Raw genomic sequence first — 21,874 nt, 5'->3', positions numbered from 1 at the left:
ATTGAATAAGGTGCAGCGTCCTTGGCAAAGTGACATAATTATAATGTAGACGTTGATATTAACTAAGACAATGAATAAATGCCAATGAATTAAGACAAAACGCAAAAAACCCTCGTATTTTCAGTTAAGTAAATAAAATTTAAAGACATAGGCTTCGACGGCATATATTTTACATAATTTTGTAGCAAAAAAAACAAAATGCTCTATCAAGTCATTCTGTGTTAATAAAAAAGTGTAAACAGCAGTGAATCGTCAATATATTAATTGCAGAATTGGTATCAATTAACTGTCTAATCTTCTATGCATGTACTATCATCAAATACCCGCGGTAGACCTATAATGTTTTACTCTATATTATTCATTAACCGTAAGACAGTGCAAGCTCGTAGACTGTTTATGGTTCATGCTTGCGAGACTTTTTTTCAAGGTGAAAGATAATAAAGATTAAAATGACTTTTCCATTTATTTGAGTTTATTTCAATTAATAAATAGATGATCTGTTTTTAACCATGTCTAGGCATGTTTAAAGTTTGATTGATAAATACAATCCTTTATAAAGTAGCTATATCAATACAACAATAAAAAGTATCGTATAAACACATCTGCGGATGTTTGTAAATTCCAAATCTCACAATTTCCCCCTTTGATATATGAATTTTGCGTAGGCCGATGCTAGGGTGCATGGACGGTACTTTGCAATACCAGTAACGTTCATGTACAGGCTCAATCAAATCGAGCCTAAAACGTTTTCAATTTTGCCGTTTTGATCGTTGTTTTGGGATTCTGTTGTTGTTGTTTTTTTTTCTTTTTAAAATCGGGTCGTACAAAAGATATTGTTGCAAAGACATGCGGGCTCAAAGATATAGTCGCTGACCTGTGAAAATGACAGGCAATTTTTAAGATATTTACATACTGACCTTGACTCTTGGCATTCAAATTATAAATTGATCTAGTGTCCATAAAGGTTTACACAAATGCTATTCTATCAAAATAAAGATTACTTAAACATCTAATGGTAAATTAAAATGTGCAGGTTTCATGTAAGACATTTTGGATCTCTGATACCTGATATAGATTAAAATAACAAAAAGAAAATATCACTTGCTACGCAGCTGTCATTGTACAGCTGGTTATTTATAGGTTCTGACGTGGATCAATATACCGTTTATCGCCGCCATCTTACACTATGTTTAAAACATAACCAGAATTACAATTATGATACATTTATGTTCATGAAATGAATAACCAAAGCTATTAACTCTCAGAGCAAAATACCAGAGACAGTAGTCCTTAAAAAAACTTTTAGACCACGCCCGCTTTCATATTTATATTCATGTTACACATTAATTTAAATTTTGGTATAAGGAAATACCATTTTACCATATTTCATGTGTAAAATTCAATAAAGTTAAGATACATGAAAAAAGCATAAAACATAAAGAAAAATAACGAAATATAATCAAAATAACAAATTGCATTACTAACCTTCAATACACTCGCATGTCGTTTGAGAGACGAAAGATAACGCAATATTTGGAAACCATAATATGCTGATAAAGCAATTCATTCGGTTCTTTTTTTAAATAGTCATGGGTTTCCCTATGATTAATCTTCCATATAAATTTTCAAAAGCTTAAATATGTATTTCAAGAGTTTAAGCAATATACCGTACATTGATATTAATTATAACAAAATTATCACAACCAAATAATTATAAGATTTAAGTTGCTATACTATCTTGTATAAAAGCAAATAAACTCGTGTAATAGATGAAGGTATATAAGAATATCAATAACTGTAGTTCATTCTGTTCATATCAATAATGCAAATAACAGTTTTGACAAGCACAATCTCAGTTACACGAATTTCCAGTGATGCATACTGACAATTACAAAGAAAACAAGAAGTATGGGCTAAGTCAGAATAGACTTTTATATTTTAAAAAGGATAAAATAAGTAATTAAGCTTTATAACATTTAAATTAACCAGAAATCTATTACGTTTATTTTAGTTTACGGGAATACATTATTTCTATTATGAAAAATATTGTTCGCGTGGTCATCCATTTGTTTATCTTTTCAATAATAGGATTTATATTGAAGATTTGCTATCATTAACTTAAAGTTATAGCAAACTTATCATTTTTCGACATTGAGCTGGTAAGAGGCGATTCAATGCTGCCGATTTGGCTTACTTAAAATTCTTCAGTTATTATTTGTGTTGTGTCAAATCACAGGCAGAAAATTCTTCCAAATTCCATTTCGAAAAGCGTAGCCATTTTACAATGATAAACCTTAAAGACACATTATGCCTGAGGAATAATTATTTTTAATTCTTTAGAAAAGTCAAACATGGGTTTAATAATGTTTAAACAACTTGAAAGTGCAATAATCTGTCGTAAATGCAGCAATGTAAACAAAGTAGTATTTAAATATCAATTCACTATGAAAAGCACAGAAGAGGCCAAAATTGCAAAAAATATTAATATTCATATTCTTCTTCTTATTATTTTTAAATATATATTTCTTTTCTTTCCGGGTGGGGGGGGGTGGTATATAAACTGTCATTATCAGAACATTTTTTATGCACCGTATATATAACAGTAACTGGAGACTGAGTCAATCAATTCAGTTCTTTCATTCATTGAAAACACATTTTCATATGAAGATAAAAAGCTAAGAAAACAACAAAAACTTCATCAAACAGAGGTAATACACATGTAAACGATTACGAGTACTTATAATGAATAATGATATATGCAATTATTATTATACTATTGTAATATAGATAATAACAACATGAGGGAATGACAGGTGACAAAATCTTATTGAACAACTGAGAGAATTTTAGAAGTTTAGTTTGTTAATTTAGCATGATCTTTACAGTTCATTAGTCCTTCCAGTTTGTAGGCATTTGAGTGACAATAATAGTATTTCTTTAACATCTTCATTCTGATTACTTTAAAAGTATCACATTCAAGCAAATAATGAAATTCATCACCAATTACGTTTTTATTACAATGAGTACAGGTTCTAAAATTTCTTTCAATGCCAATACGGTGGCCCTTTTCTATTAGGAAATGACGATTTGTAGTTCTTAATTTGCAGAAATAATTCATTAGATCAACAGGTAGTTCATCTAAATATTCTTCAAACTTGCATTCTTTTTAACCATACGATAAACTAAACATTAAGGAGATGTATCTTTCGTGCAAGAACAAACCATTAAATTTGGTTTTGAAATTGTAACAAATTAATAAAATTCTGATTTATAAAATGCTCTATAAAGTCCAAGAGCGTTCTTGAGAAAGTTTATCCAAGGAAATTTACATTTATTAATAGAATGCAATCCTAGTGCAGTATAGTAGATTATTTTACATATTTTGTCACTTCTTAATGACAAAAGTTTTGACCAGTAGCAAAGCAATCTTCGGTGAATTTGTATAGACATAGTCTTTAATCCTAATTCACCATAAATCAAACAGTTGGGTGTAGATTGATTAATACCCAGGCTTAATTTATACAATAATTTAACTGAAACATCAAAATATATCAATGTTTTCATTCCCCAACGCTTCACACCCGTACATTAATATAGAAGCAATCATTGAATCAAACAAATGTAGTTGAGCAGATATTGATAGTCCTATTTTTCGGGATTTAGAATAACTGAAATAATAGCTATCCTTTCTTGCTAAACTGCTAAACTATTTTGGACTTAGACTTCGAAAAGTTGCCATTATAATTAAAACAATATCAAGTTTTTCACCATTATCGAAAAAAGGAATTGGATTTACTTTCCTTTTAGAAAACATAACTAGTTTTGTCTTATCTTGTTTTTTCTATATCTTAAGCTTAATTACTTCTGCAGAGTCTGACTAGACGTCGCCATCTTAAAAACAACTATTATTTCATGGCGCCATCTATGATGTCGTGACGTCAATGCTTCTCGTAAATTACTTATAAGAGAAACTTATGACATTCTCTTAACAATTCTATACAACACTTAATAATTGCAGCAGGAATTACTTATCTATTCAACTTAAAGAAAGAGTATGAGATATTTTGGATCACCCTGTATAGCTCAGAAATCTAGGTTTAGTATTATCTTTTAAATACCAAATACTATTAGTATGTTGTTTTCACAGTAAAACATGTTCTATGTGGTCAAAATATGGGGAAATGGCATATTTTAAAGTATCTTTTTTGAAATATTTAATTTCCTCTTCGGTTGCACATTCGTAAATATTTTTTTTTGTAACAAACATTCAATTCTACAAACTTATTCTAAAAAACATTTTATTGAGTGGCATTTATAATTGACCTTAAACGTATTTGGGTGTGCAAAAGATTTATGAATTGTTTACCTGGTGCATAGTAATAAATTTATTGTGGTATCTGTCATATTGTTACAGAAGTGGCATTAAATTATAATTGCTGGTAGAGATGACTTCAGTATTTTATGTATTGTTGAAAATGGGTTTCAACTGAACTTTTAAAAAAGATTCAAGCAGGTGTAAAGTCGTACAATTTATTAGTTTGTCTTTTGAATGTCTGTTATAATTTGCCCACGATGAGTCCAATCGTTTTGTTCATAAAATTACCGGAGATTTGTGTATTTTCGACTTTCTGTAGTAACAGATGTTGTCATGATGATATAGATAACAAAAGATTACTTGGTTTTAAATATATACGCCTATAAACATGCAATGCTATAATTTGTCACAAACCAACGGTAATATAAACTTGGGAAACCGACAATTGAACAAACAGATAAGACATGAAGTATGTGGTAAACCAGTCAACCAGGGTCCACATGAATTTTAATCAGTAATACATGTGTTTTGGTTTGATAACTTGTGGCAAAGAATTATTGTGAAAGTTATAATAAATCGGTTTGAGAAAGATAGGGACATTACGATGTGTTTTTGCATTGTAAAAATCAATATCGCCCCCGTCGATGTTTTTAAGTCTGTAGAACAGCACTGATAAACACTAACATATACTTAGAATGAGTAAATGAGCATCTAATATAAGGCTACCTTACAGAATCGATTTCGAAAGCAATTATTACAGATTAAATGACAACTAGTGCAAAAAATATGTCAAATATACATGTATTTGGGAAACCAGCTATTACTATAATTGCTGTATAGTAGTATTTAAACACAAATGCTACGATCACACAAAGATTATTTTTTATATAGTCTTAGCGTGTGGTATGTAATTTGACACTCAGGATTGGCTAGATAAATAGAAATGATATCCGATATTTATTATTGACAAAGCAATATTTCCTTTATCATTTTCGCACAAAAAAGATATTGTCAGTGTAGAAGTGTTTGGTGGCATTTTATTGTTGAACTATCAAATATAGATATCTAGGATTAAGTTTCGGTTATACAATAAACGTTTTGACAAAGTCAATAAAAGCATTAGCATATTATTGAAAAATCACACAATTTATCATTTTTTAAGTATTGGTCTCAAACAATGTCATTTAATCTCTCCTGGTTCTGTAATGAAGTGTTACCGTGTGTTTCTACACTGCATGTCGACCAATGTTTGTACGTTTTGAGGTCCTCTCCACTCAACTTGAGCATACGGCCACCAAGAGCCATCATTTTAATGGCTACCTTACAAAATATTTCTTCCTTATTTACCAAGACCTCGTTAAGTGAATATTATGTAAATATTTTGGTTTTCAATAAAATTAACTCTACAAAAATCTCGTTATTAAAATGTGATCCCTAGAAAGCATTATTCACAACAAAATTAAAAATAAAGATTGCATATGGTTTGATGGAGTCTACACTGGAGGGATAATAAAAATGCAATATACCCCACAACTCTCATCAATATTTGTTGAATATATAGATCTATTAGTATGTTCTCCCTATTTGAAATATTTTATATCTGAACTTGACATAACTATCAAATTATGCATATGATTTCAAAGAGAAGTATTATTCACACATACGAAAATAATGTAAAGCAAGGAAGATTTATTATTATCATTTTATAAACTTCAATTTCCAAGTCTGAAAAAGTCCCTGCAGCAACATAGAGTTTGCACAAGTAATAACTGTCGTTATTATGCAAGCACCGCTAATTAAAACTCCGAAATAACCTATGCAAGGAAAAAAGGTTTACTTCGGACGGGTATATATTTCAAGAGACATCTTATTGAAAGTAAAAGACAATATACCTCGTCACTGATAAGAAAAAGAGATTTATTTCTGTGAACAAAATAAATATCTTAAGAATCGTCTATTTAATGTGAATACAAATCGCAGTTCCAAATACACTCATTAAAACAAAGTATGTGGTTATATGAAAAACAAATGAGTGGAAACGTTTTAGACACCTATAACTTATAAGTATTCAGTCTATAAGATGTTTATGAAACTTCCTTCAAACGTATTTATTGAATTACTACCATAGGATTTACATACAATCATACTGATTTCTGCTTTTGTTCGTTTGTTTGTTTCATTTTTGACGCTTTTTTTCCAACAGTAAGTAGTAGGCGGGTAGTTTCCTAACCATCGTTCCTGGAGAGTTACACCAGTTCTAGACTACCTTCCTCTGCGCTAAACTACCAAAGCATCTCCTGGGGATCGAACCCACGCCAGAGATACTGGATTAGAAGTCATCGACTCTAACCCCTCGACCACAGAGGCGGCTTGATTTCTGCTACTATAAGGTTACATTTACAAAAGAAAATACCAGGAGACACGGAAAATTCCATATACGCTTTTAAGAAAAGAAGAAAAAATTCAAAATTTGTGATGGAAAAATGCAAAACAATTTGCAAATCTGTATGAAACTCAAAATAAAGGATGTTAAAAACGAGAGATAATGTCAGTAACATGTTTCATATTTGTTGGTGTATTTAATGATAATAATCTAAAAAGCACTGGTAAAAATGAGAAGGAAATATTAAAAATTTATATAGAAAAAGAGTATTGAAAATATTGGTAGAAAGGTATGCTAGATTGTGTAATTATCTAAATACAGCAGATTCAGAATTCAATTTAACATCATGTTGCTTACGATACAGCTATGAAAAATCTTAAGAAATATGTCATTGCTCATTACCTTCTATACTAAAATCCACTGCATTAATCTCATTTCAAAGTACAAAATAGTATGCATCATATTACAAAAAAAATCAATGAAAAGTTGTCAAAAAATGTCAAAAGCAAACTACCGTAGCACTGGCTTAAGCAGAATTCAACATTTAAATATGAAAATGGTGAAATTTTGAATTAAGAAACATCAACAGATGTGTTCATACGGCAGTTATCATGGAACCTTCAATGTGACACCTTAATGCCATTCCATGAAAAGCGGCGTATGGTTACCAATTAAAAAAACGCGTGTGACTTAAACGAGAAAACAATGGGCGGAACTAAATTAAATGGAATTTTGAAAGTGGATCTGAGGAAAATAAACCATTGTAAGCTCGGTTTTAGAAAGGGGCGTCCGTGGCAGAGTTGCTAGGGTCGTTGCAAATGATGTCGTATTACCGTGCTAATATGTATACTTACCAACCTAAGTTGGTATGCTATTCAGGGGAGGCTACCTGTAATACGCAAAGCGCTAACAAAACCAACACTTGAGGGTTTTAATGATTATTAACTACATGTTTTACTAATTATAGCCATTTGTCGGAAGATTATACAATAAAAGAACTGTTAGGCGTATGGTGAGTACCTAACCGTAACCAAACCACTGGTTCATTTTGGTCCACAGAACATGCACAGCTAGGCGGCGGGTGTGGCGTGATATCGCGATATTGTGTAGCATATTGGGGAGATGCAGTAATTACAACGTTCTTATGTTCTTAGGTATACTTCTTTTTTCCTCAACGTACTAAATTTTATCATCAGCAGAAAAAACATTCACTGGATTTCTGGTCGAGTATTGACACATTTCAAATGATCCCAAATTAGTTTGGTCATAATCAAAATTATTTTTTAAACAAGACACCATAGAACTGTAGAATATATATCGGCTACTCAGGCATTAGATAATAGATCATTATATTCAACTCTTCAATATTTATTTCATCATTTAAATGATAGCTTGGCTAAATTAACCAGGGCGGATCCAGGATTTCAGTTTGGAGACAAAGTAGTGGTGGAATATTTCTCAAAGTACGCAGAAAGTTGTTATAGCACAGAAAATATTTGTTTGTTGCGATTAGATTATTTCCATGGTATTTTGAATTTTTATGTATAATCAATGGGTTTTTATTTTTTTACATTTATTTATTTATTTTGACTAGTCGGTCATTTAGACAATTCAGATAAAAATGTATACCCGCTCTAAAGCAATCAGCTTACTTAAGCGTTCCTCAATTCTCTTTTAAATAATAAAATGGTTTGAATTAATGAATATTGATCGGGGGAAATGTAAAAGCGTTTTCCGTGTGCGCCCTTCCACTTAAAACCGCTAGTTGTTATGACTCTGTTAAAAGTTGTTTTTGTTATATATTATTAAAGGAGTTGTTTTTGTTTTCAAGAGAAAAAGACATTTTATTTTTTATACAAATTACCACTGTTCAAAAAGATAAACCAAGTATAGCATGTCTTCCTCAAGTCTTTAATTACGTAAACTGGGTAAATGGACTACAATTAATTTAGCACTAAATATAGTAACATATATTGGTTTACCCAAGCTATTTCTATCGCGATTACTGCGTTCGACTGAAATTAACTACGTAACTTAAAACCCACGCACTGTCTACATTTATAATTTTCCTCGTATTTTCCAAATAACGAGTCTTTTCCTTTCGTGACTTTTCATAAGTGCTAATACGTTTGAAAAACGGTCATTGTTTTTTTTCTGAATAACAAAACCCTGGATCACTATGGTGGCTGATTTGTGCCATATGTATTTTCGCCCCGAGACCCCCGCCAAACGAAAAGTCGAGAATTAACAAGTTAAAATGGCCGGGGCGCGGCGAAGTTTTATTTATTAAACTTCACCCCGCGCCCCCGCTAATTAGCTTGTTTTCTTCACGCAAACCCGCGTTTTTTTCCCCTTAAATCTTACTCCGCACCCCTGAGGGGCGAAGTTTTGTTTATTTAATTTCGCACCGCGCCCTCACTTATTTGCGAGATTTCGCTCAGCGCCCCTTTAATTTTAATTTGTTTATTCACGACTTTTCTCTTGGCGGTGTCGCGGGACGAACTCACGCTTACAAGCGGGTGCGCTCAGCGAAGTTTTATATAATTAACTTCGCCGCGTGCCTCCGCTTATTAGCGTGTTTTCGTCCCGCGACCCCGCTGTTTTTATTTCTAAAATCTCGCCCCACCCTCACTAATTGGAGTGTTTTCGCTCCGCGCCCCCGCCATTTTAATTTTCGACATTTCGAGGGGCGAAAACACTAATGGCACAAATCAGCCACCATAGATCACTGAATAAACTTAGGTTGAAATAAAAGCCTTATCTTATCTAAATACACCAGAAATAAGTAGTATATAAAAATAACACTTTGCCCCTTAAGTTTTTGTACAAAAGTGTTTATCTTTAACTCTTTCTTTAATAAATAAAAAAACGCATGATGGATGTACGATAAAACATTAAAAGGAAATTCATGAAAAGATGCTAGCTGTGTAAACCTTGAACAACAATTCATTAATTTTGATAATTTAATGTATGCAATGTTGTTCATGAACGAGAAATATATCTGGCATATGAATAAAAAAACAACAAAAACATTAGATGTTAGATCTATAGTTTACCTGGGTTTCCAAAAAGATATCTAATATATAACTGACTGATAACGTTATTTTTTTGTCTCTGTCATATGGTGTCAGGGCTGACATTTAAGTACAATTGTTTGTAGAGATGACTTTAGTGTTTTATATTGTATAATTGAGTTATCAAAACAAACAAAAAATAAACTTACAGTTGTAAAGTCGTACAAGTTTATAGTATGTTATAATCTGCCGGGTCGAATCTAATAATGATAACAGAATCTCAAATCGTTGATATTTTTCAACTTTTGCAGTTACATATGTTGTCATGAAATAGTGGTAATAAAATATTCCTTGGTTTTATACAGCAATGGTGACTGAAAAATAATATAAAACTTGTTTCATTCTCAGTTTATAGTTACAATTACACCCATAGCATGTAAATTACCATAAACTCGTGACAAGCGATAAAATTAGAAAAAAAGGAAACTAAAAAGTAGTCAACAATTCCAACATGATTCAATATATGCAATGCGTATGTTAAAGTATTTTTGATATTTCCAGTTGTTTCGTTTAAAATAAACCGTTTGAGAACAATAGACCATTGTTAAAATCACATAATAATTTGTTATCAGATTTGTAAATGACAGAGATAATTTAATACAGCAAATTGATAGCGTATCTGCAGTTTGAAAATGTTATATTTCTAGAAGAAAAGAACACACTGAATCACTGTGAAACACAACATGTAAATCTTTTCTTACATGCATCCCATAGATGTGTAAATGTCAAGTCGACAACATGAGCCAAAATTAAACATTATATATATTACATTAAAAAGAGTGGATAAATAGCAATATTATGTACCCCATTTGTCTATCCCATCCTTAAAGAAAGTCACTATTGCCTTGAATGAAATTAAAAATAGAGACGGAATAAGAAAGAAATATAAACTTAAAAAAACACACTCGAGTGGTTTTCTTAAAAAAGTGGTTTATTAAAAAAAGTTATGGGAAGGTTTCCTCCTTTGACAAATAATACTTTAAATATCTGTCATATATTAATTAGTTATAACATATTTACTCGTATTTAAATATTTTACATATATTACATTTATTTTCGACAAATATATATAATTATATTTTCCCTATGCGTATATATGTACATAATTGTTACATAAATTGAAAGGGATTAGATTATATTAATTGATCGCTTGAATTGCTCATTTAAAGTTATCTTTATTGACAACACCTAAGCTCAGTATATTTTGATAATATTTTCACAAAATTCATAAAATTTGTCCAAATGTTTATGTTAAAGGGCATCTAAGGCTACCGTAAAGAACCGATTTCTGAGGTAAATGACACATAGTGTAAAAATATATCATCATAGATACATTTATCTGGGAAACCAATCATATATGTATATATGTATAACTACTTAGATCATACAAAGATACTTTTATAAAGGCTTAGCGTGTGGTATGTAATTTAACACTCAGGATTGGCTAGATGAATAGAAATGATATCAGATATTTATTTTCGACAAAGTTATATTTCTACTATGCGTAATCTTTATCTTTTTCCTACAAAAAATATTACTTGACTATAATAATATTTTAAAGTTATTGGATTCTCACAAGACTGTGAACCTAAGCTAAAAAACAAATTGAATAAAATATGTTTCAAATCTTGTAAGGAACATACAATTTTCTTGTTTATTTTCTAAAATACAAATGTAAAATTTACTAAAATGGTATAAAGATGATAAGATTCAGAATAACAAAAAGCTTGTGGTTCCAGAGTGCTCCAAAACACATCAGAAACGTTCTAGGTAAAAAACAAAATTTCGAGGGAGCATGCCCCCGGACCCCCTCATTTGCCTCGGTCAAAAGACAGGTCTGGCTACGTCATTGCTATCACTTGTTTTAGCACAATGTGTCTGGATGACCATGAGTAACAATTAATAGTCTTACTAATGTATCACTTTAAAAAGCGTGACTGTTAATCTATTGTGGTGCGGCGGTAATGAAGTGTTACCGTGTGTTTCTACACTGGATGTCGATCAACGTCTGTACGTTTATGAGGTCCTCTCCACTAAACTTGAACACATGACCGGTTTAATGGTACTGCTACCTTACACTATTTTTATCCCAGAACTCAGAATATTTTGCTTTTCAACAAAATTAACTCTATAAAAGTCTAGTTAAAGTGAAATCCTGCGGAAGCTTTATTCACAACAAAATGAAAAATGAAAATTGCAGACTCGGTCTGATGGAGTCTGCACATGAGGGATAATTAAAATATTGCAACATCCCTCACAACCCTCATCAATGTTTGTTGATTTTATAAATTCATTTGTAATTTCTCCTTATTTGAAATATTCTATATCTATCTGATGTTATTGATTTAACTGCTAACATATGCATTTGATTATAACCGTTGCAAAGACATATATCATTCACACATACGAAAAATCTGTATAGCAAGGACGAAGATTTATTAATGAGCAAGGACGAAGATTTATTAATGTCCTATTTTAATAATTAAATTTCCAAGTCTAAAGAAGGACATTCAACAACTTAGAAGTTGCGCAAGTAATAACTGTCATTACTATGTTAGCAGCGCTGATAGAAAAGTCCAAAAATAGCCCATGCAAGTAAAAGAAGATTACATATTTTTAGACACTTCTTAATTTCAGTAAAAGAGAAGTTACCTGTCAAAGTTTAAACAACACTGATATCATAAGCATAACTATAAGTAAACGAGTTATATTTCTGTAAACAAAATGACTACAGAAAGAACTATCTATGTATTGTGAATACACATCAAAGTACATAAGACATTAATTAAAATAAAGTATATGTTTTTACGAAATAAATATAATCGGAAACGCTTAAGACATTTATCCAGTCTATAAGATGTTAAAGTTCCTTTAAAGGATTTTATTGAATCTAAATATATGAAAAACAAGATTATCAAAAAAGGGTGGCGTTTTTGGAACGCAACTCCTACAGGATCCAGCAACACAGGACCACCGACAGGGAGCCAATCAGGACACCCAAACAAAAACAGGACAGGACGCAAGTCAAAGCACGGAAAGGGTGATTACTTATAATAATTCATAATAGGAAATTATAAAAACCGACAATGAATTTAATTTAGATGATTCATCAATAGGTCTTCAAAAGTAAAGGGGAGTAGGGGAAGGGGATTTGACGATCGGGGAAGTGGGGGAGCAAAATCAAAATAATACATAAATACCATATGATTAACAATAAAGTAACTGATTTCTGCTGCTGTAAGATTCCTTTTACACAATTCACATTTCAATTTGATATCTTTATTTTCATATTAGGATTGAATATTGTAATGATAAATCTTGTTTGAGCCTTAGATTTTATCTGATTAATTTTTGACTGCAAATTTCATGTAGCTATTAACAACAAAGAGAATAATTTGAAATGGTTAATGACATTATGCAAATAGAAAAAAAATGACGTGTACAAAATGATTAAAAGTTGAACATCACATACATTGTAAATGACAAACCTAAACTCATGTAATTATCATGTTATTTTAAACGAAGTAAATACTTGACAGTAAATATATATGTACAGAAAATAACATAATTTGAAACTTACATTCAGCTCAAAGGTGCCTCTTTTAGAGTTGTGTGACTTAAAGGAAACATTGGGAAACCAGTATAATTATCTTCTTTCGTGATTGACCAACCCGAATCTGAGTAACACGTAGCTATACGAATCAGAGCATGCAATTATACAGTGGGATTACAAAATTCATTTCTCAATGATTAATTATATTTGCAAAGACTTAGTACTTAGCTGTTTAAAACCCAAATGAAACTATTCAATAATGACAATTGCTAAAATTATGGAGATAAAAGTACTGACGATTAAAATATACTAGCGCAGTTTTGTTTAATATTCATGATGTACTAAAAAAATATCTTTTAAGAGAATCACATTATATCAGTGCATTTCTTAAGATTATTTGACAAAGCTTAAGAAGAGGCGATTCTTATACAATACTTATTCTTTTAAAATTATTTACCTTGGCCAATAGTACGCATAATATGAAATTATAAAAATTAAGTCTGTATATTCATTGTCAATTGTTTTGTATAAATCTATATAGATCTTATATTTGTAAATATTTTATAAATAATTGGTATTAAAATGGTTTCCCAAAGAGTTATTTTAAGTAATAAAATGGTTTTCCGAAGTTAATTATAGTCCGTTATTGAAAGTAATCTACGTATCTTGAATCAAGTGATATTTATTTCAACCAGCATAGAGCTTTATGAAACTCGAGATAAAAACTGTTTAAAACTATATAATAATAATAATAATAATAATAATAATAATAATAATAATAATAATGATAATAATAATAATTTCTTTATTTAAAGAAGGTTACACATTAAGAACATACAATATCAATCATATATATCTTATTTCCAATGTGGCCTTCTGAAATAGAAAACAACAACAACAAAAACAGAACATGCATAGGTAGAAAAATGAATGTATAATATGTAATTTTTACAATAAGACAACTCATATACTTTTGACAGACACTCAACAATTTATTTAAACATATACGTATAAATTGCATCATTCGTTCGTGCATTTATTCATTCATTCATATGAACATCAAGATATGTTTCGTATTTTTCTTTAAAACAGTTAAGGTTATTAACATTACGAATATTTAAAGGTATATTGTTCCAAATGTTCATGCCAGAATTAGAAAATGTGTCTTTAATATAATTTGTTTAGGTCTTGTCCATAATACAATATCTTTTCGTGACCTAGATCTTAAGTTATATGTTTTGCTGTCGGATAAAGTCATCAGTTCTGTCATATAAGTCGGTGCCATGTTATTTAAAGTTTTAAAAACAAGTACCGCCGTGTGGTATTTACATCTGTCAAGGAACGGTTTCGAATAGCTTCATTGACGGCGATCTTTGTGGTTGCTGTAAAATGATTTTAGAAATTTGTTTTTGTATTTTACAAACATTATTTATGTAGTTTGTGTTTCCTTTACCCCATATAATACAACAATAGTCCATAACGGTCAATATATAGGCATTGTAAAACAATATTTTCATATCAAAGTTTAAAAACACGATATCTTTTTCAATAAAGCAATTTTTCCGTTAAGTGTTTTGCAAACACAGTCAATTTGCAAGTGCCATTTTAAGTTGTAATCTATGCAAATACCCAGGACTTTTTGATCAGTTACATTTTCAAGAACTATTTCATTTATCTTAGGATACAATTTTCTCATAATATTTACTTTTTGTCTTGTTCCTATTTCCATACATTTTGATTTATCTGGATTATTATTGATTTTGCACCATTTCTCAATGTTATTTAAATGATCTTGAAGTTTTACTTCTACTTTTGATATATTTTCTCCGGACTCATAAAGAGTAGAATCGCCTGCGTATAAATCAATTTTTATATTATTACCAATGAAAGCTATGTCATATATGTATATTAGAAATAATAAAAGTCCTAATATTGAACCTTGTGGAACACCGGAAAATTTTTTTTATTGTCTGAGATTGAAGATTACATATCCTTACCAGTTGCATTCTGTTAGAAAGATATGACTTAAAAAACTTTACGGCATTTTCAGAAAAATGATAAAGCTTAAGTTTATGCAAAAGTATTTCATGATCAACCAAATCAAAGGCTGTCTTTAAATCTAAGAATACAGTCACGGTAATTTTTCCACTGTCAACATCTTTTAATCAAGTATCTATTAAACTAATAAGTGCAGTATTACAAGAATAATTTTTGCGAAATCCTGATTGTTTATTATGAATTATATTGGTTTTTTCAAAGAATGAGTGTATTTGTTTGGCAATATGGCGCTCAAATATTTTGGATATAGTTGACAAAATTGATATCGGTCGATAGTTATTTGCTTCATTTTTATCCCCCGATTTATAAATAGGTACAACTCTAGCTCTTTTTAAATCATCTTGGAAAATATTAGCTTTAATACTATTATTGATAATTGATGCAATTATTGGTGTTATATAATCTTGCCAATTCCATCTAATCTTGTAGATTTTTTAATATTCAGATTTTCAATAATAAGTTTTACTTCAAACGGTGTAATGAATCCAATATTAAATTCATGATATTTTAGCTTTTGGTCTAAAGTTTCTTTCAAGTTTTAAAAATTTGTATTTGAAAACTTTGTTTTATGTATGACATTCGATATATTGATAAAATACTAGAGATAATGTCAGTGACATGTTCATTTGTCGGAGCATCAAAAGACATCTAAAATGCATTGCGTCAAAAATGAGAAGATTTTTTTTCAAAAATAAATAAAGAAGATATTGGCATGTAAAAAGGGATATTAGACTGTGTATACTAGACGTACATCAGAACCAGAATTCAATATAATAATTATCATGTTGTTCACGCTATAGTTGTGAAAAATCTTAATATATATGTCATTCACAAATATATAAAAAAAATTAATGCATTAATGAACATATTAATATTATATTAAAGAAGCGTAATGATGAAAATGTATTTGTCTTATGATCATATAGTATACTTAATGTTATATTCTTTATGATTTCCTTTCATAAAGTATGAATATGTATATGTTGTGTATGAGTATGCAGTATGTTTACTTTTACATATATCATATGGTTATCTTTGTCATACATTTTTAAAGGACCATCTATTTCAAATACATTATGTTTCGAAATGATTTAAGAAATTTTCATAACATATACAACAATAATGAATATCAGTGTCCTCGACAACATGTTTAATAACAGCTTCGATATTTTCTAATAATCATTTTCCATTTGTGCAAAATAAGATACCAGAATATCTCAAAACCATGAGTTTTTATATATTTTGATAACAGCCGATACCTTTAATTGTTTTATACAAACTCTCTTCTTCTTCTTCTTTTTCTTCTTCTTCTTCTTCACAGACAGTGCACAAGATAAGTTTTCTGACATTTCTGTATGTTGTGATCAAAGTGGCAAAGTAAAATTATATATATGTACATAATTATGCAAATAAAACAATTTTCAAACATCGAACTATAATTGTAAAATATTTACTGCAAATATTTGTGCATATAATATGTAATCATTAAAATATATGCTTTCATTTCTTATTGTAAAATTTGACTTAAACTTTATAGGTAATAAATTTCTAATACCCTCCCTTTATTTACATGAAATGTTAAATTCAGTAATATCTTTATGAACTAGAACTATCACTGAATGTGATTAATATCCCCGCAAGACTGCTTCGGAAATGAGGAAGTTACTAGTAACAGAATACCTTGTAAAGAGTTTAAATAGAGTTATGGTTGTCGGCCATTAAAGATAGTTGTGGTTCTTGTACGTTGCATTTCCTTTCACTGTGGCTGACCATTGGTGAAGTTTTATTGAATTACTCTGTAATAAGTCCAGATAGAGTTAAGCACTACACTTCCTTTTATTGCGATTGACCATTGTATGAAGTTGCAGTGAATCCAAAACATTAGTTTTGAAGTTACGTATCAGACAAGGTAAAGGACAAAGAGCAATAACTCTGAAAATGAGTTATGATTATTGTACACTGCACTTCCTCTTATTGTGCTTTACCATTGTATGAGGTTGTATTGAATTCCAACTACTAATTTTCAAGTCATGCACTGGACAAGAAAAAGTAACAAAGGGCAATATCTATGTAATTAGTCCAAATAGAGTTATGGTTCTTGAGCAGTGCACTTCATTTAACTGCACTATACCATTGTATGAAGTTTCATTGAATTCCAACCATAAATTTTCAAGCTATGCACTGGACAATGAAAAGTAACAAAGGGCAATTACTCTAAAATAAGTCAAGAAAGAGTTATGGTTCTGTGTACTGTGCGACCTCTCAATATACTTGACCATTGTACGAACTTGTATTGAATTCCAACCGGTAGATTTCATGTTACACTCTGCGACAAGGAAAAGTAACAAAGGACAATCAATCTCAAATTACTCTGGATAGAGTTATAATGGTTTTTGTGACCTGCACTTCCTCTCAATGTGCGTGATCATTGTATGATGTTGTATTGAATTCCAACCTGTAGTTTTCAAGTTATGCTCCGGACAAGGAAAATGCAACGGACCGCTGTACCGACCAACCGACCACCGAGTGAATCCTATATCCCCCCTCCCCCAAACTTCGTTTCGGGGGTATAATAATGCTTTTTGGAACATACGATATTGATAAATTTTAATTTTATTATCATATTTATGATTTAAAATCATAAAAATAATTGTGTTACAAGAACTTCAGTTTTTCATCTTATATACAACTGTGTAAAACAGGTAATGATATTCACAAGTGCTTTCAGGTTCTTGGTCCTTTCTTTGTCATGTCTAACATGATATTGTTTAGGTAGTAAAGAATGTGTTTTTGGTCATGGCGACATGGAGAAAATAATAAAAATGATATTGTGTCTATGTATTACGAAAAAAAATGTAAATGGATAGGTTTTATATTAACAATAATTGTGGCGTAATTTTATTAGACAGGACTGATATGGGTAATCAGTTATTTATATAGCCTATTGAGATTATAAACTTCAAACTACAATACACTGATGCCCAGAGACAAGGTAAACATCCATTTCGTGGTTAATAGATAGTGACTTCATATCATAATACCATTGTTTTTACAGATAATGTAGTGGTTATTTTTAGTTTTATTTATTTTCTAAAATAGTCTTTGGTTTTCGTTGTTAACGGAAAAACCCAATATTATATTTAGAATTTAAATTTATTTTTTATTTTTATTTAACAGAAAAACCAAGTTTTATTTCAAGAGATTCTAAAATAGTATTTGGTTTTCCGTTGTAAACGGAAAAACCAATATTATATTTAGATTTTGAATTTATTTTTTATAGCTCTTACGTAAGGAGGACAGAAGTAACAAGGCTAATTTATATATTTACCGTATGTCATTATTATATAAACGTTTATAGCAGTTTTTGCTTGTTTATTGAGTAGTTTATTGACACGTTTACACGTGTCATGCTATAAAAAATTACTTACTTTCTTGTTATATTTTATATTGTGGATATTTTATAAGTGAGTGAAATATTTGTATTGAATTTTATTTTAAATTTTGATTTTGAATTTTCGTATTTAAAAATAAGGCATACATTTATAAATGATAATACTAGATTATACCTGTTTTTTTCTTTGTTAAATCTCAAGTTCATTTATGGTTAGAATGTCTCAAACAAGTGACATGTTGTTAGAGAGTAGCCAAAGTGCTAAAAAATCTTTACACTAGACAAAGAAATGTAAAATATTGGTTATATTAACATCTGTAATAAGATTAATTCTTTAAAAAAATAGACAATGAAATTTATTGATAGTGATTAGAAAGAAATTTATTGATAGTGATTAGAAAATATGTAAGCTATTTCACAAGTATTTTCAGACTTAAGCCAAAACTTTAAGTTCCGCCTCTCCAGAAATAATGTTTAATTATTGGTCAACTGAGTTAAACAAAGGACAGTGAGAGGACCATTTAAAAGATCCCTTTTGCAGCTGTCAGAATCATTCTGCCTGATACTATAAAATATATGTGTTAACAAATAAAAAAAATGGAAAAGTGAAATAACTTTTCTTATATTTTTATATCTACAAATTCCCCATTGTGAAAGATTCTGCACCGATAATCAAAAGGAGAACACAAACATAAGCAATTTAGTTACTAGTAAGATTGGAGAACAAGTCATCGATAAAAAAGTGTCAAAGAAAAAAAAATAACAGCTTTCTCAGCTTTACCGTGTTATTGAAAAAAAACCCACTCGGAAAATATGCGTTTTCCATAGGAATATTAATATGACCAGACAGGTTTGCTTTGAGCCTGCTCATTTCTCCCAGCATGACCCTTTGTACCGACGTAGGTAGTATTCAACAAACAAAGGTGAAATAACAAACTTAGACATATTTTTCGTGTCATTTACCATATATATAAGTTCCAAGAAATACAGGCTTCTTGCTAGGATTTGAACCTAGAATTCTCACATCAGTAAGCGTGTTATTCTTAACACTACAAAAAGTACTTGAAACAGGTATGTTATTATCTTTAAATGACACTTATCTATTTTCAGACAGTACTGATGGCTAAGTGTGTTTGTTTTTTTCTTTTTTGTCAAAGAATATTTAAAAATACCTTTATAGATTACAAACGATCCATAAGGTGCTTCTTAAAAAAGAAACTTTGGAAGAAGGTAACCTGTTAGTGCTAGACAATTCAGCTGGCAAACTATTCCACAACAAACAACCTACAAAAAGGCGGACTTGGAACCAAAACCTTTGGGATTGCAAATGCACCCTCGTAAGAATGAACATTGACCTATGGGATGAATTTATTTTCAATGTAATCTGAAGTCAGAACGGGTTTTTTACTTTAAAAACATTAATCTACACGTTTTTGACTGGTAAGCAGTTGAGTGAGCGACAGTTATGTAGACCAATCAATATTAAGGACAAACATAATCAGATTATTCTGAGTTACTTAAAGTTTATTTTAAAGGAACTGGGACAGACCAAGATACCACATTGGACAGCAATAATCAAATTGCATTGGATTAAAGACATAACTAGAAGTTTCTTAGTATGTTGATATTACCAAGAACTCATTAATAAATCAAATGTAAATATTTTGCTTTTCAAGTTGACATTTTGTATGAATTTCAAAAATACTTTTGAACAGATAGAAAAGAAATTAAAACATTTTGACAGACTTATTATTAGACGATGTGTAGAGCACAGTTTTGAGCTTCTGAAAATAAAATTTACTCCGCCCTGGGCACTACTATATTTACATAGACTAATATAGAGCGCATTTTGTGAAACTACAAAGGCTATGGCTTAGATATTTAGCATATAGCATTGACCTTTACAAAACTGTTATTAATCATGACCCTTGGTTTAATATTGGCACCACCCCATGGGGCACTTGATTGATGTAGGAAAAACACATCTAAGATTTATTGAGTGAAACAACACTTTACAAATATTTGGCGTGTAACATAACTTTGTGGATCAAAAGAATAATTGCTATTAATCATGCCCCTTGGCATGGCCCCGGGGGTCACTTAGTCCACGTAGTTTTGTATAGGAAAACTCAGTAATGTCTTATTGTATGGAACTGCAATGCTTAGAGCGTAGATATTGACATGTATCATTGCCTTGTTGGCCTTTACAAAACTGGTTTTAATAATGTCCCTGGGACTATTATTGGCCCCGCCCCGGGGGTCATCATGTTGATATGGCCTTGTATGAGAATACACATTTCAGTCTTACATTGTGACACTATGCCTAGCATTTGGCTGGTAGAATTTCCAAACAGATATTCTTTTTATTGCATGGTAATACCGAAAACATTCATTTTGTTGAAATATTAATTATGCAGTATGGGTTATCTTAAATTAAATTTTTCGGAGAAAAGCTAAAAGTAGGTTATTATTCGGATTCCACAAGTTTTAATCAAAAGTTTATTAAATTTTCTTTCAATTTTAGGCTCAATCATAAAAGAAGATTCTCAAATAATGTAATAGTCAATTTAAAATAATCTATTTTCGTAGTTAAGTAAAGCGCTTTACAGATTGATTCAAAATTTTTGAACTGAAAAATGTATTCGTAACCGATGACGTTGCATGGGCAAAAATATTTCGTTTGGACAGTTTGACTCGCATTCTTCTTTAAACGCTTGCATTCAATTAGCTGATCAGATTTCGCGCACTGTTTGACGGCAATTTGTTTATCGGCTGTATAAGGAATTTAATTAAATAAAACGATTTAAACATGAATTTTAGGATGTGACAGTTTAATTATTTTGTTAAAAGGTATTTCATTTTTTTCATGAACTGTTCAAAATTAAAGGAACTCCACTTAGGTCCAAAAATCTAAAAAGAATAACTGGCTGGGGCACATAAACAGGAGTTATGCAAAAGATAAAAAAAGAAATAGATTCAGAAATAAATATAAAATTGAAATGTGTGATGTTCTTAGTCCGTTTTGGGTTGTACAATATTCAATTTTGAGTCATATTTCACAATTAAGATACTTATTATAGATAAACGTAGATATCGAATG

General features: G+C 30.3%; 1 protein-coding gene across 1 annotated transcript in view; it reads right to left on the bottom strand.

Annotated features, from left to right (window-relative positions):
* Positions 1-20,134, bottom strand: part of LOC132752235 (uncharacterized) — a 29,590-nt gene extending 9,456 nt beyond the window's left edge. Inside the window, exons 1-4 of the mRNA XM_060742581.1 lie at positions 20,010-20,134; positions 16,643-16,734; positions 13,353-13,464; positions 9,922-10,086 (exon numbers count right to left, since the gene is read on the bottom strand). The gene's annotated coding sequence lies outside the window, so the exon portion shown is untranslated. The remainder of the gene's footprint in view (positions 1-9,921; positions 10,087-13,352; positions 13,465-16,642; positions 16,735-20,009) is intronic.
* Between the last annotated feature and the right edge of the window lie 1,740 nt (positions 20,135-21,874).

The sequence above is a fragment of the Ruditapes philippinarum genome, unplaced genomic scaffold (genome assembly GCF_026571515.1).
Source record: "Ruditapes philippinarum isolate M1 unplaced genomic scaffold, ASM2657151v2 ctg3014_1_1_1_1, whole genome shotgun sequence".
NCBI lineage: Eukaryota > Metazoa > Mollusca > Bivalvia > Venerida > Veneridae > Ruditapes > Ruditapes philippinarum.
This window is presented reverse-complemented; position numbering and strand designations above follow the sequence as displayed.